The sequence below is a fragment of the Polypterus senegalus genome, chromosome 13, assembly GCF_016835505.1.
Source record: "Polypterus senegalus isolate Bchr_013 chromosome 13, ASM1683550v1, whole genome shotgun sequence".
Lineage (NCBI taxonomy): Eukaryota > Metazoa > Chordata > Cladistia > Polypteriformes > Polypteridae > Polypterus > Polypterus senegalus.
In genome coordinates, this window is record NC_053166.1 from 39,339,645 (window position 1) to 39,355,380 (window position 15,736).

Here is a 15,736-nt window from a genome sequence, read left to right on the forward strand (position 1 = left end):
TAATCATTTGACATATTGACATAGACATTAGTCTTATATGTATATGTATATTTATATATATTATACAGTATATACAGTATACAGTTAGTATATACGGTATACAGTTAATATATTTATATATAATGGTCACCAGGGGTCGCTGAAGTACCCCAAACACCCAACACAAAGGCTCTGACATAAGTTCATCAATAGTAGAAGGATTTTTATCTATGAAACTCATTACTGCCAAGCGTTTCCTACACAAATCCACAATACGTTTTCTCTGTCATTTTTGCACCTTCTCTGAGTTCTCCACTTTCTCGGACTTGTGCAGGCAGCACCTTTTATTGACATTTATATCTACTTACTTGGCTGACACCTTTATCCAAGGCGACTTGCAACATTTATGATACAATTGGTTACATTTCTTCTGGTTTTCCAACAGGCTGGTCAAGTGAATCGCTCAGGGTCACAAACTGTCAGTAGCAGGATTTGAACCCACAAACCTCAAAGTCCAAAGCCTCAACCACTACGCCACACTACCTTTAGGTAACACCAGGAAGCAGTTCCCAAAGTCGGAAGCACTTACAGGTGAGGTTGGAACCTGACAAAGTATGGCTCACCAAACCCCTCAGTACCCCATGGCAGCACTCATAGAATCCAACAGGGCTGAATCGGCAAATTTCATTTCCCAAGATGCCCATTTAGCATTTCAGGGGAGACCAAACCCTGTGCAGCCTGTTTCCCTCTGTCCTTCCAGGCTGAGGGCATCCCGTTAAGGTTCCTGGCCATACCGCACAATTTATATCTTAAAAAGGAGAAAAGTCCCCAAAACAGTGTTCCTTCCAGAATGGATTCCTGCTTTGTGCCCAACAGCCCCTGCTAACCCTGAATTAGAGCTAATTTGAGAATGTTTTGTTTACTTCTGTTGATTTTGCAAAATTTCTTATATATGATGAAGAATGTTATTTAAATTCTGTGTTTCTGTGTCACACTGGTTAGCTTGACTACCTCCCATCTTCAGAGTCTCAGTCTCAAATCCCACACCCATCAATGTCTACTTGGAATTAGAACATTCTTTCCATGTGTGTGTTTTCCAACAGATACTCAGATACATCAGGTATGAGAGACTGTGGCCACGTGTGCTGGCATGGCCTGCAATGGAAGGTTACCTCATGCAGAGCTGGTTGCTGCCTTAAATGTGATGCTGCATGGTGAAGCTCAACAGTCACTTGCAAACATGTACTAGATCAAGTGAGATCATGGGTGCATGTTTACAGATTTTATAATAATTCTTAACATTTATTTTTATGGAGTTCATTGATTGAGTACTTGGAAAGAGTGGTTATTGAACATACTATAAAGTTATACATTTCCAGATTATATAAGTAGTTGAACCATCTGGATTTTTTTTCTAAATCGGTATGACAGCATGCAAAAAATCAGAGAGACTGACCTCAGATTAGCACACCGAGAAGAAGAAGAAAAACAAATAAATCTTTGAAGACCCAATAAAAACACTTGGCCCCAAGCTGACTCTGACATGCCATCTGTTTGTCTGCTATACTTAGTGCAGTCTGACCACCAGCCTAGAAAGTCACTTGACGACAGCACAGGCCTGCTGCTATTATGTGAAATTACAGGGTGATTATGCTCATCATCACGCACCCACTGGGACTTTTAATGCCACGCAGTTGCCAGTAGTGGCTACAAACTAATCCCTTAAAAAATCTGTCTTTCCAGTCACCTGATGCTACATACAAACTTCAGAATATTACTATGTGAATTTAAAAAAAAAACAAATCTGCTTTTCATTTGTGTTGTTACCAACATAAAAATATTGTAAGCAGAAGAGCTTAAACATTAATCTTTATTATGTGCAAATTCCTTCCATTCATCCATCTTTAACTCACTCATTCAATTCAGGCAGGGACCTAATCCCAATCCTTACAGCAATGGGTGCAAATCAGAAACTCACCTTGGATGGGGTGCCAGTCACCCTAAAGGCATGGTTACACATGCAGACACACACACACCACACACACACACATCCACACTAGATCAATTCAGAATCACAATTTAACCAAACTGGCATGTCTTTTTTTTGGTTGATGGGAAGAAAACCAAAGCACCAGGAGAAAAAAAAACACAGGTAATGGGAGGATATGCAAATATGTGGGCGCCCTTATCTAGCGCCGTTGTAGTGGAGATGTACCTCTGTTTTTCTTTGTATTCTATTTCTGACCATCTCTTTATAATACCAAATCTCCATCTAGTTTTTGGTCTCCCTCTTCTTTATTCTAAAATACTTTCTTTAGCACTCAGTGTTCTTCTTGTGCCCATAGTCAACTATAGTCTTTTCACTGTGTCATCTTCCACTATATTATTTTCACCTTTAAGTTTCTCCCATTTAACTATTTTCTACTCTATTCATTTTTTTTCGTCCTATAAAGACATCACACAGTTTTCATCTCATGAACCTCCATTTTTTCAGGCTCCATTCTGGTCATTCCCAAACTTTCTGGACTATACAGCATTACTGGTCTCACTACAGATTTTTATAACAGAACTCTTCAGTTTTTCCATTCTCCTCTAATTCCCTGACTAATTTCTGCTTGTAGCTCTCTATTCCATTGAATCAAAGATCCAAAGTACACAGAGGACTTCATCTCTTCAAACTCACCTGTTCTTAGCTTTACTTTTTCATTAGCACCCTTCTCCACTATAGTTACAGAAAATACATTGGGTTTGTAATCTACTTATCTTCATCCTATGCCACCTTAGAGAATCTCTTCACTTCTCTAATTCCATTTCCCAGTCCTCTCTTGTCCTTTTGTAAAATTCAAGATAATTGACCACATTCCTTCATTTTATTCTTGCTGATCTAATCTAATATTAGCATAAATTAAAATGGGCTCAGTACCAGACCCTGATATAATTTCACTATCACGTTGATCTCTTTTCTCTCCTACTTCCCACTTGACTGCCTTATTTACTTTAGCATATACATTTTTGATGAGAATTATGTACTGCTTAAGTACCTCTTTCCTGCTTAAGCTCCACAAGGTCTCTTCTCTTGACATTCAATTATAGAGTGTCAAGATACATAAAAGTCATTGCTAGATCTTTCCACCCTTCTGTATATTTCTTCATTAGGATACTCCATGTCAAGATTGCATCCTCTTCCAGGTCTGAAACCAAACTGAATTTCTCCAACACCTGCTCTTTCTCTTATCCTTCCATATCTGAAAGGAATGTGGTGATAGATTGATACCTCTGTAATACTGGTAATCTGGTATATGTTTCTTTTTCCATGTACAAAATTAATAAATATCTGTGTTTCCATTCTATGGGCAACGTTTCAGTTTCCAAAACAGTTTAAGTCTGAGCTAATACCTGTACCCGTCTGTCACACAACATCTTCTACACTTCAACTGGTACTTTATCTTCTAAAGTTGCTTACACTTTCTCTATGCTTTGTATTATTGTTTTGTCTTATCTTCTGTGGGTTTCCAATATTCTGTTGGGTTTCTGGGATTTTCAGCAATTTAAAATATTCTGTTCATATTTCCTTTACTTTTTCTTCCCCGTTCTGAACTTTTACATTTTTATCTTTCATTCTTTTCATATTCCCTACATGTATATCTTTTGTCTTTCAAGTCTTATATGTTACAGTTAGTATAGATATTTTCATTCTCTCTTTAGCATTTATTTATTTGTATCCTGCATTTCTGACTCTTCATTCTACTACCAGGTTTCTTCTCGTTCCTTTTTCTTACTTGATGCTCTCCCTCAGTTAGCTTACCATTGTTATCGATCTGCTACTTTCTTTTCTTCTGCTGCCTCCACTCCCATCTCACAAGCTCCGTCCTCTTCCACCCAACTTTGGCTCCTTGAATGGAGTGAGGTGGCCCCTTTTACAGTGCACCCAGAAGTGCTCCAGGTGCTTCCCAATTAACCTCCAGCAGCACTTCCGGGTGTGGCGGAAGCGCTGCTCTTGAATCCTGATCCTCTTCAGGCAGCACGTCTGGGTGTGGTGGAAGTGCTGCAGATCTTATTTCCAGAGCTGTCCAGGCACCCCCTGGAGGTGGTCATGGACCATAGAAGTTTGGAGCTCCTAAGCCCCAAGCCCATGGCCCCGATGCAACCTGGCGTGCTGCCCTCCCGGGGTATAAATTGCCCTTCTCCAGGTCCCCTGCTCCTCTGCTCCTCCAGGTCTCCCGGTAGGGCTCGATCCCTAGCCATCTATCACACTGTGTTGTGCAATGTGGCCAGTTTTTGTAAGTACGTTTCTTATCCTTCCTCAGCTATTTATGTTGTGCCATACAGACATCGATCTGATCTATACTATATGCCTGAAACAAATTTAAGTAAAAAAATATATCCATACTAATATTTTTACTTTTTTAATACTGTTGTTTGCAGAGGCAGCCTCACATGTATCGCTATGACACAGGTCCAAAATGGCATGATTCTTTATCGGTTTGTTATATAATTGTTATCATGGTCACTCCTCTGTCCACATACATTATATAAGAGTAATGTTTACTATTTGTTTTTGTCATCTAAAGTTGTATCAGGGGCACAGGTCCATCATTGTCTTTAAGCATAGTATGGGGAACAACGTTTTACTTCAGTGAAGTATCAACAAATGAGCTGCAAAGCTCAAGAACTGTCACAACAATGTCACAGATGCAGAAGAAACAAGTCAAACACTCATATCCACTACTGCAGTCTTTATTCACTGCGCCCATGACAAGATTCTGGCAAACAAGAATATATGTCCGTTGGACTAAGTGTTAATTATTAAAATGATGCTCAAGTTAACTCTTTATTCTTTCTGCATTCATGTAGAATATATAAATAAACGTTGAAAATTCTCTCTTAGATGATACATGATATTTGTTTCTTAGACTAATACACCAAATGAGGAAAAAGTGAATCCACATGATTAATTAGGCACCCATTATACTTAAGAATGGTAACTGCATAAGACACAAGTCATAACAAAAAGACAGCTCATGTACCAGTCCAGGAATGGCTGGTAGATGTTACCATAAAAATGGAAAGAAAACAAATGGTAGAGTAATTGTGACTGTGATGATCTCAGTATGCTTTGTCTGCTGAAGTGAAAAGCAAGGAGGAGTGAAAAAGAACATTTGGTTTAATGTGATAAGCTCAGAGGTTTAAGTAAGCATGGTTTGTGTCACGTCCCATACATTAACCTTTGTACCTGCTGCATGCTCAGCCATGACTTAACACATACTCTTGAAAGTCCCTGAAGGAAGAATTAAAGAGAGTGACAATGAGCATGACACTGAAGAATCAGTAAAGTGCTCAGTGACCAAAGTCCATTGGTGTAATTGTCAAGTGATGTAATTTCATTATAAACTGCTCAAAAAAATTAAAGGGGCACTTTGAAAACACATCAGATCTTAATGGGAAAAAAAATCCTGCTGGATATCTATACTGATATGGACTGGGTAATGTGTTTTGGACTGGGTAATGTGTTTAGAACGAAAGGATGCCATATCGTTTGATGGAAATGAAAATTATCAACCTACAGAAGGCTGAATTCAAAGACATCCTGAAAATCAAAATGAAAGAAGGGTGCAGCAGGCTAGTCCATTTTGCCGAAATTTCATGTGGGGGGGAGGGGGTGTCATGCTCCTAATGAGATGACAGATGGTGTCCTGGGGGATCTTCTTCCAGATCTGGAGCAGGGCATCACTGAGCTCCTGGACAGTCTGAGGTGCAACCTGGCGGCATTGGATGGACTGAAACATAATGTCCCAGAGGTGTTGTATTGGATTTAGGTCAGGTGAGTGTGGGGGCCAGTCAATGGTATCAATTCCTTCATCCTCCAGGAACTGCCTGCATACTCTTGTCACATGAGGCCCGGCATTGTCGTGCACCAGGAGGAACTCAGGACCCACTGAACCCTCATGAAGTCTGTTTCTGATTGTTTGGTCAGAGACATTCACACCAGTGGCCTGCTGGAGGTCATTTTGTAGGGCTCTGGTGGTGCTCATTCTGTTCCCCCTTGCCCAAAGGAGCAGATATCGGTCCTGCTGATGGGTTAAGGACCTTCTACAGCCCTGTCCAGCTCTCCTAAAGTAACTGCCTGTCTCCTGGAATCTCCTCTATGCCCTTGAGAGTGTGTTGGGAGACACGGCAAACCTTCTGGAAATGGCTCATATTAATGCGCCATCCTGGAGAAGTTGGACTACCTGTACAACCTCTGTAGGGTCCAAGTATCGCCTCATGCTACCAGTAGTGACACTGACCTTAGCCAAATACAAAACTAGTGAAAAAACAGTCAGAAAAGATGAGGAGGGAAAATGTCAGTGGCCTCCACCTGTTAAACTATTCCTGTTTTGGGGGTCATCTCAATGTTGCCCCTCTAGTGCACCAAAGCAGCTGAAAATGATTAACAAGCCCCTCTGCTACTTAACTGACCAGATCAATAGCCCAGAAGTTTCATTGACTTCATGCTGTACTCTGATTAAAAAGTGTTCTTTTAATTTTTTCGAGCAGTATATAATTGCTTATAATCACAAATAGAATAGCTGTTTTTTTTATTTGTTAGAATATAAAACAACTAGCTGTGCTACCCATCTAAGACAGATTAAAAGCTAAGTAATCAATGTAGACCTCGGTGTTAATGTTTGAAGTACAGCGTGCAATGCATACTGTATAGCTCTGTTATACGCCATTTGGTGTGGGATTTGTAAAAGCATTACTAATGTCTCTGATGTGCCATTTTTTGGAATGACAGAGACATAGAAACAGAATGGGCACACAGACACACATACAGACACTTATCCTTATATTGAGGTGGAAATGCATGTTTGTATCAACCTGTAAGATAAAGGTCTGAACTCTACAAAGGGTATATGCAGTCTCTAATTAGGGAGCAGTCACATAGGGACTGTAATAAAAATTAACATTTCCTTGGTACTTGAACTTTTTTCTTTAATCCACTCAATTCAAGCAAGGCACATTTTACTCACCAATCAACTCTGAGGTGTAGGAGAAGAAAACCCATCCAGATATGAGGAGAACATGTAAATCACACAAATGGCTACTGGCTCATTATATTAAAATGTGCCAAATATTCTTTTCTTTAAGTTTTTTCAACCAAACATATGTTTAATATACCGTGCACACATAGTGAATCCAAAAATAGTTGCCCTCTCTCAAATTTCATCAATTTTGTGTGAATAAAAAATATAACAGCACCTAATTCCACTTTATTTTACTGAATTAACAAAGTTATTCAACAGCACCTGACACAGTGTGAAAAAGTATTTGTCCCCTTACATTTTATAACTGATTACAGCACATTTAGCTGCAATGACTACAACCAAACACTTCCTAGAATTTAATATCAGCCTTTCACGTCACTGTTGAGGAATTTTAGAACAGCTTTAACATAGACACAGTGGAATTTCTTTGAGCATGGACCGCTCTTTTCTCAAGTTGCCAGTCCAAAGATTGTTTCTGGTTTTTTTATTCTGCCATTCTGATGTGGACCTATTTTTGTGTTTTGGATTACTGTTTTGCTGCATGACCCAACCACACTTCAAATGCAGCTTCATGGCAACTGAGAGATGACCATTTATGTTCATTCTTCTGGGTCTGAAGTAATTTCTGGCTTGCTCCACTCTAAGAAGCTCATTTTGGTCCAGTGTTTTTCTGACTATGAACTCACAGATACTGATCTTTGCTGAGGAAGAAGAAAGCTGAAGCTGTTTTGATGTACTTTAGACTTCCTAGTTGATTTTACTCTGCGCACTTGGAATAATTTGACAGGCTGGCCACTCCTTGAAACATTCATTACTTTTATAAGCGTTTTCCATTTGGTGATGTTGGCTCTTGCTGTGGTTCAGTGGAGTCCCAGACTGTTCCATAGTTTAGGAGCAGACGCACTAAATGATGTGGCTCTAACGGCAGACATAAATGTGCAGGGAACAGAGGGAAGACTAATGGCAGAAGACCTGAGGAAACAACCTAGTATTTAAAGTTGAAAAAGTGAAGAAAAATAAGGAGGCGCAGGGCCATTAACTGCCTTTTTATTTTAGTATGATGAATCTGAATTGAATGTGAATGATTAAAGGAAATAAGCATAACTTGAAAAGAGCTTGAGTAATATGTGTAGTGTCCCTGCTATAGGAGAGAGGTCTGGCTTGAGTTTTGTATATTGCAATCTACACAACAAAGTTTTTGCTTCTTGAACACTGTTGGGTGTTTCTCATAGATTTTTGGGTGCTGATCACAAATATCACATCAAAATGTACCCATCACGTACCGTTTCAGTTTTGTCATGATTTTTTCTTATATTTGTATCCAAACATTTTCGCTCCTGTAAGTGATTTATCAACAACGGTATGTGTAGCCTGGTCATGTCCAGGCATGGCATCAGGTCAGGTTGGAAGCTGTTTTGTGGAAGCTAACATCCTGGGCAGGTCTGAACGAGCTTGACGCTGTCTCAGAATGCTGTAAAGGTGGCTTGCATACACCGATCCTGCTCATTTGGTTAATATAGATAGTCAGTGTGTATGTATAGTATCAGAATAGTAAAGTATAATATCTGTAGCAATATAACAGTAAGTAAGCTTGATGCTGTAGATGTTTTGGTGTTGGGCGATATGGCTCATCAATGTCGTAACAGCCGCGATACATTCTGCTATATCTGTGGTGAATATCAATGATGACTGCTCTTGTGAAGAAAGCTTATCATCTGTATTTCAGCTGCAAAACTGGTGATCCAGACAAGGAATGGGCGCCTCACATTTACTGTCAGTCTGAGAGCTTAGCACTCAAAAGACAATGCCATTTGCTGTTCCGATGATATGGCGAGAACAGAAAGACCATGTGACGGACTTTTACTTCTGTTTGACTAATGTGTCTGGTGTCTCTGCCATAAACAAGAAGTCAATAGAATATCCTAATCTGCCTTCAGCAATGAGACCGGTGCCACATGACGACAGTCTTCCAATTCCAAAACCACCAGAGGACTGGACCTTAGACGAACCAGATGAAGAAACTGCAATGCAGGGTAATGACAGTGACTGACCCGGATTTTGAACCGTGATCCAGATCTGATAACACAGTCCAAATTGAACAATTTGCTCAGAGATTTGGGTCTGTCAAAAGCAAAAGCCGAGCTGCTGGGTTTGAGACTGCAGGAATGGTGTTTGCTGTCACCAGGTATGAAAATTTCTGTGTTTCGAGGCCGACATCATGATATAACCCGCTTTTTTGCGCAAGTCAACAGTCTCTGTTTCGGTTGTGACATTGAAGGATTGTTCTCGGCCTTGGGTTATGATCACAACCGGGAAGAGTGGCGTCTCTTCATTGATTCGTCAATGTTAAGCCTGAAAGCTGTTCTGCTACACAATGGCAACATTTATCCTTCAGTACCTGTTGGCTATGCAGCACACATGAAAGAAATGTATGAGAATATGGAACTGTTGCTGAAGTGCGTCCAGTATAGCAGGTAAAACTGGAATATCTGTGGAGATCTTAAAGTCTTTGCTCTGTTACTAGGACTGCAGCTCAGCTATACAAATTACTGTTGTTTCATCTGTGAATGGGACAGTCCTGCCAAAGAGTCGCACTATTCTCGACAGAACTGGCCACTCCGTAAAAAGTTAGTTCCAGGACAGAAAAATGTGGCACATGAATCGCTTGTCGACCCAGCAAAGATATTTTTGCCTCCTCTTCACATAAAACTGGGACTCATGAAGAATTTCGTGAAAGCACTGAACAAGGAAGGCTAAGGTTTTTGTTATTTAAGACAGATGTTCCCAAGAATAACTGACGCCAAGATCAAAGAGGGCATTTTTGTTCGCCTCCAGATCAGACATGTTATGAGTGACAAAAAAATTGCCTGGAAAGTCTTCAGAGACGTTGATGACAATTTTCTGGGCAATTGCAGAGCCCCAAACTACATTCAGCTGGTGGACAAACTTCTCAAAGCATACAAGACAATGAAGTGCAACATGTCACTCAAGTTTCATTTCCTCCACTCACACTTGGACTTCTTCCCCGCAAATCTTGGTGCCGTCAGTGACGAACACGGTGAAAGGTTTTACAAGGACATTGCTACGATGGAGAAACGATACCAGGGCAACTGGAATCCATAAATGCTTGCTGACTACTGTTGGACTCTGCAACGTGATGCACCAGACATTGAATACAAAAGAAAATCATGAGCAAAACACTTTTCATTCTGTTGAATTTAACAGCTTATGCGAAACATAAACGTGACTGAATACGTTATTGTCAATTAACATATAAATGTCTATTTCCCAGAGTTCCTACGTGATGCAGTAAAACCAAAACTATATTTGTGCATACCCAGTGGGTACCTGTCACAATCAGCAAAATCTTCTCAGGAAGCAAGACTTTTCAAAAAAATTGTTGTGCAGTGCTATTGATAGAGGTGTCCAAGAAAACCAGTATATAATGAATTACTGTAGCCCAAATGTGAGGTAATAAAAACATGGAATGTGAGAGATGAGCAATATTACGAAGGTAATAGAACACAGTTTTAGTTAGGGAGTTAATAGGTACAGATTCTAGAAAAAGAGTGAAATCAGAAACAATACAAAGTTTGCAAACTATAATGCCTGGAGTAACTTGAAGTACCATCCCAGCTGAGAGAAAAAATGCTGACATTTGAAAGAGTAGCCTGTATGCAATCTCAGTCTTAGCCTGATTTAACATAAAAAATTACATGCTATCCAGTGCTTAATATCCCTGAAGCAATTTATCAAAGAAGATGGTGGAAGTGGACCAGAGGGACGAGTGCTTAGATATATTTCAATGTCATCTGTGTATAAATAAAATCGCAAACCATGATGAAGAATAGAGCCAAAGGGAAGCAAGCATATGACAGACCTATAACACAGCCTTGTGGAATGCCATTAGAAACCTTAGCACTATAACAAGAACTGAACCATTGTTAGTTTTAATCTGGTTAAAGGTTAATGAGTTTAGAAAGACTGTGGAGACTACTGGAGAATGTGGAGAAAGACAAACAAACTGTGATTGCATTCACTACACTGTTGGCACGCAGACTCATTCTGATAAACTGGAAGAATCCAAACTCTCCTCTTTTAAGTCAGTGGGAAACCGATGTGTTATATTATTTGAAATTGGAAAAAATCAAATACTCAGTTAGAGGATCTGTACAGACCTTTTTCAAAACATGGCAGGATCTAATCAGTAATATTTTAAAATACGTTCATAAAGCACAGAGAATTTTTTTAAATTAGGTATGTTTACAAGCCTTAAATTTAACGTTATTTGGCTTGCTCTCTCTCTCAGGGGTGGGGATCGATCTGATCTTAACTCAATTTTTCTTTTTGTAAAATCTTGATTGCTTTGTATGGATTGTAATAAAATTAATTAAAAAAAAAAAAAAAGGTTAATGAGTTTAACACAGATGTTTTAAAGTGGCCAGAAGAGTGGCTCAGGCCTGTGTTCCTGGCTCACAGTGTCAGGGTGTGCATGCCATTTGACTGCTCTTCCCATGTGTACTTGGACTGATTGGATTGAGTGAAAGCACCTAACTTGGAAAGATCACCTATTATATACTGGAAATGCGTCAGAAATCACTGTCAATTGCCAAAATATGTTTAGTCCTACACATGACATGTAAAATAACAACATTTTGTGCAGAAAAACACAATCATTAAGAAAAATGCAATTAATTTTAATACATTTCAGAAATATTATTAATAGCAATTCATTAAAAATGTTTACTTAATGGGTTAAAAGATTTATTTTTAATAGATGTATATATATTTGCATACAGTGGCAAGAAAAAGTATGTGAACCCTTTAGAAATAACCGATTATACGTATAATTCATCCTAAAATATGGTCTGATCTTCACCTAAGTTACAATAATGAACAAACACAGTCTGGTGTAACTAATAACATACAAATTATTGTATTCTTTTTGTACATATTGAATACATCCTTCAAACGTTCACACTATTGGTTGGAAAAAGTATGAGAGCTCCTAGGCTGACGACTTCGACAAAAGTTAATTGGAGTCAGGAGTTTGCAAACCTGGGGGCCAATCAGTGCAATGAGATTGGAGGTGTGGCTTAGAGTTATGCTGACCACTAAAAAAGATTAAAATAATTTAAGTTTTCTATCTACAATAACCATCTGATGATGTGAAGCATGTCTTGCAGAAATAGTAATCTCATCAGATCAACAGCAACAACAGTAACATGTATTTATCTAGCACATTTTCATATAACAATGTAGCTGAAAGTGCTTTACAAGATGATGAAGAAAAAGTTACAAGAAAAGAAAAATAATTGAGATTAGGCAATAATATTAAAGAATAAATAACAATGAAACAAGGTAAGTTCAAACGGCCGGGAGGACAGAAAAAAAACAACAAGACACCCACTTTGATTCCATCATCTCAGGGGGCTGCATGGTGCATTGATCACATGGCGGTGTTCCAGATTGCAGCCACTGAAGAACCAGAAAAGACACTAGAATAATGGGGATCAGTACAGATTGCAAATCCCTGAAGAAAACAATAATTCTATGTCCACGCAGTCTATTAGGAATACTAAAATGTAGCTACGAAAAAGGCAAATTAAAATAATGAGTTTTTAGCAGTTTTTTTTTTTAATTTCCACAGTATTAGCCTGGCAAGTTTCTATTTGTAAAGTATTTCATATTTTAGGTGCATAAGAGTAAAAGGGCACCTCATCACTTCTTTTAAGCTTGGCTCTTGGAACTATAAGCAGACCTCCATTTGAAGATGTAAGGTTAGAACTTGGTTGGAACCTTGGAAATATACTCCAAAATACAAGACAGCGCATGACTGTTTAGGACTTTATAAACCATTAGTAGTATTTTAAAATAATTTCTGAACACATGGATAACCAATGTAATGATGCTAAAACTGGAGAGATGTGCTCAAATCTTCTTTTCCTTGTTAAGATTTCGGTTGCTGTATTCTGCACTAATTGCAACCAATGGATGTCTTTCTTAGGTAGTTCTGTTAGGAGTGCATTGCAGTAATCTAGTAGACTTAAAACAAAAGGGAGAATAAATTTTTCACCGCCTTATAAAGTTATAAAAGGTGTAACTTTTGCTTCATTCCTTAAGTGAAAAAATGGAGTCCTAGTAATCTGGTTAATGTGCGATTTAAAGTTTAGGTCAGAATCAGTGATTACTCTTAAATCATTACCTTACACCTTGATTTTTAAACCTAAGGCATCAAGTTTACAGTATTTCTAATGCTTGCCAATCACTAAGATCTCTGTTTTTTTCCTTATTTAGTTTGAGAATGTTACCACTCATCCATTTGGAAATACCGCTAAGACATTGGAACAGAGAATCAAGAGCATCAGGGTTATCAGGTGCTATCGATAAATACAGCTGCGTGTTGCCTGTATAGCTATGGTAGCTCAACTTGTGCTTTGAGATAATCTGACCTAATGGAAGCACATATATTGAAAAGAGGAGCGGACCCAGAATAGATTCATTTGGTTCACCCTATAAAATATCATGAGATGCTGCCAAAGAGGCCCACACACTATCTAAGGCGATTTGTAAGAATACTTTGTTCTATGGTGTCAAATGATGCATTCAAGTCTAAGACAACAACAACAGATATACAGCCTCTGTCTGCATTAACCCGCAAATCATTTACTACTTCAACCAGTGCAGTTTCTGTACTATGGATTGTTTTAAAGCCTGACTGAAACTTGCCAAGAATAGAATGCTGTCGAGCGATCATTAAGCTGCATACTGTAATGACTGCCTTTTTTAGAATTTTACGTAAGAAAGGCAGGTTAGAAATTGGTCTAAAGTTGTCAAGGGTAGAGGAGTTCTGATTATATTTCTTGAGCAGAGATTTACAACTGCCGTCTTTAGAAAACCCTCATATCTAATGATAAGTTCACTATGTCAGGTACACTATCCATTAGCACATTGGAGACTTCTTTGAAAAAGCCCATTTGTACTGGGTCAAGTACACAGAGGGAGGGTTTCAGATGAGAAATTATTCTACATAGTTTGGGTTGCTCTAGTCCAGTGAAAGAGTTTAATATTATATACAATCATGAATTGTTGATTTGCTCAATGTGGGAAACAGAAAGTAATTTCAAAAAGCTTAAATATCCATTAAATGGAGATGATTTAGTACTGTGGCTGCTCTCCTAGAAGAGGGCATCCAGCCAAGAAAACTCAAAAGGCATAACACAGAATGCTCAATGAAGCTAAAAAGAGCCCTAGAGTAACATTGAAAGGTTCAAAGGCATCATTGGAATGGGTTAACATTACTGTTCATGAGTCTATCATATGCAAAACATTGAACAGGCGCAGCGTCCATGGCAGGACAGCAAAGAGAAGCCACTGCCCTAAAATGAAAACATCACTCCACGTCTGAAGTTTGCAAAAGACCACCATTAAACTCCATAACACTATTGGTAAAATGTTTTGAGGACTGTTGAAACTAAGGTTGTTCGGGAAGAATATTTGTTATCTGTCATTATAAAATAAGATTATTTAAGTATTTATTGATATTCTGTAAAAAGCAAAAGTTCCTCTGAGAACAAATAAATCTATCTATCTATCTATCTATCTATCTATCTATCTATCTATCTATCTATCTATCTATCTATCTATCTATCTATCTGTACTGTTTATACAGGATACTTAAAAAAATGTCAACACTTAGGGGGATTTATTGTTTGAAAAAAAAGTATTCTTATTTAGAAGATTTCATGCAGTGTTGACAATGATGGGGACCACACTGACCTTTTAAAGCTATTGAAACACATCTATCATGTTACATTTTTGTTTCCAAAAGGAATCATAATCATATATAAATTTTAACATTTGTTTGGAGAGTACTTAACCAGTGAAATAAAGAAGGCTACTGAAATTATGTCTCACTGTTACTGCAATTGGGGAGGGGAACAGTGGTGAATTGGTAGCTCTGCTGCCTCTCAGTAAGTAGACTGGGGTTCACATGCCAGGTCCACTTTGCGTGGAATATGCATGTTCTCCCTGCATGGGTTTCTTTTGTGTGTTCGGGTTTCCTCCTAAATTAATCCTAGTGTGTGTCTGGTTTGAGTGTGTGTGTTTACTCTGCAATGTCCAGGGTTTGTTTCTATATTATGCCCTATGCTAGTCTCCAGCCTCCCTTTGACCCTGTTTTGGATTAAGCAGGTTGGAAAATGACATGACATGATATTGCAACCTTGATGAAGGAACACTAGGGACCCTCTCATTATCCCTGCTTGTCTGTCTGTTCAGCTCTCCATTTCTACTCAGATTGGTGCATTATTACTAATACCCACCAAGTCGGTATGCAGCCTTCATGAATTGTCCTTCAATAACTTTGTTGTAATAGTCTGTCTTGCAGATTCATCCTCTGCTATATCTGTAAGATGAGATCATATTGAACACAGCATGCAGCACAACTTCTGGTCCAGGCATTGGTCATTTCATGCGTGGACTAGTGCAGCTTTCTGCTCACAGGAGTACTGGCATGTGTCACCAAGCTGCTGCAGAGATTTTAAAATGCAGCTGTACTGTACGTCTGGTGTTCACATGCACATGTCACTCCTCTTTTCATACATATTAAGTTCATAGCATTGATGCTTGCCTATAAAGTAGTCAATGTGTCAGCTCCTATACAGTGTATATGGCGACACTTGTGATGTCCCACACTCCTTCTTGACCACTTGGGTCTGCTGATGAAC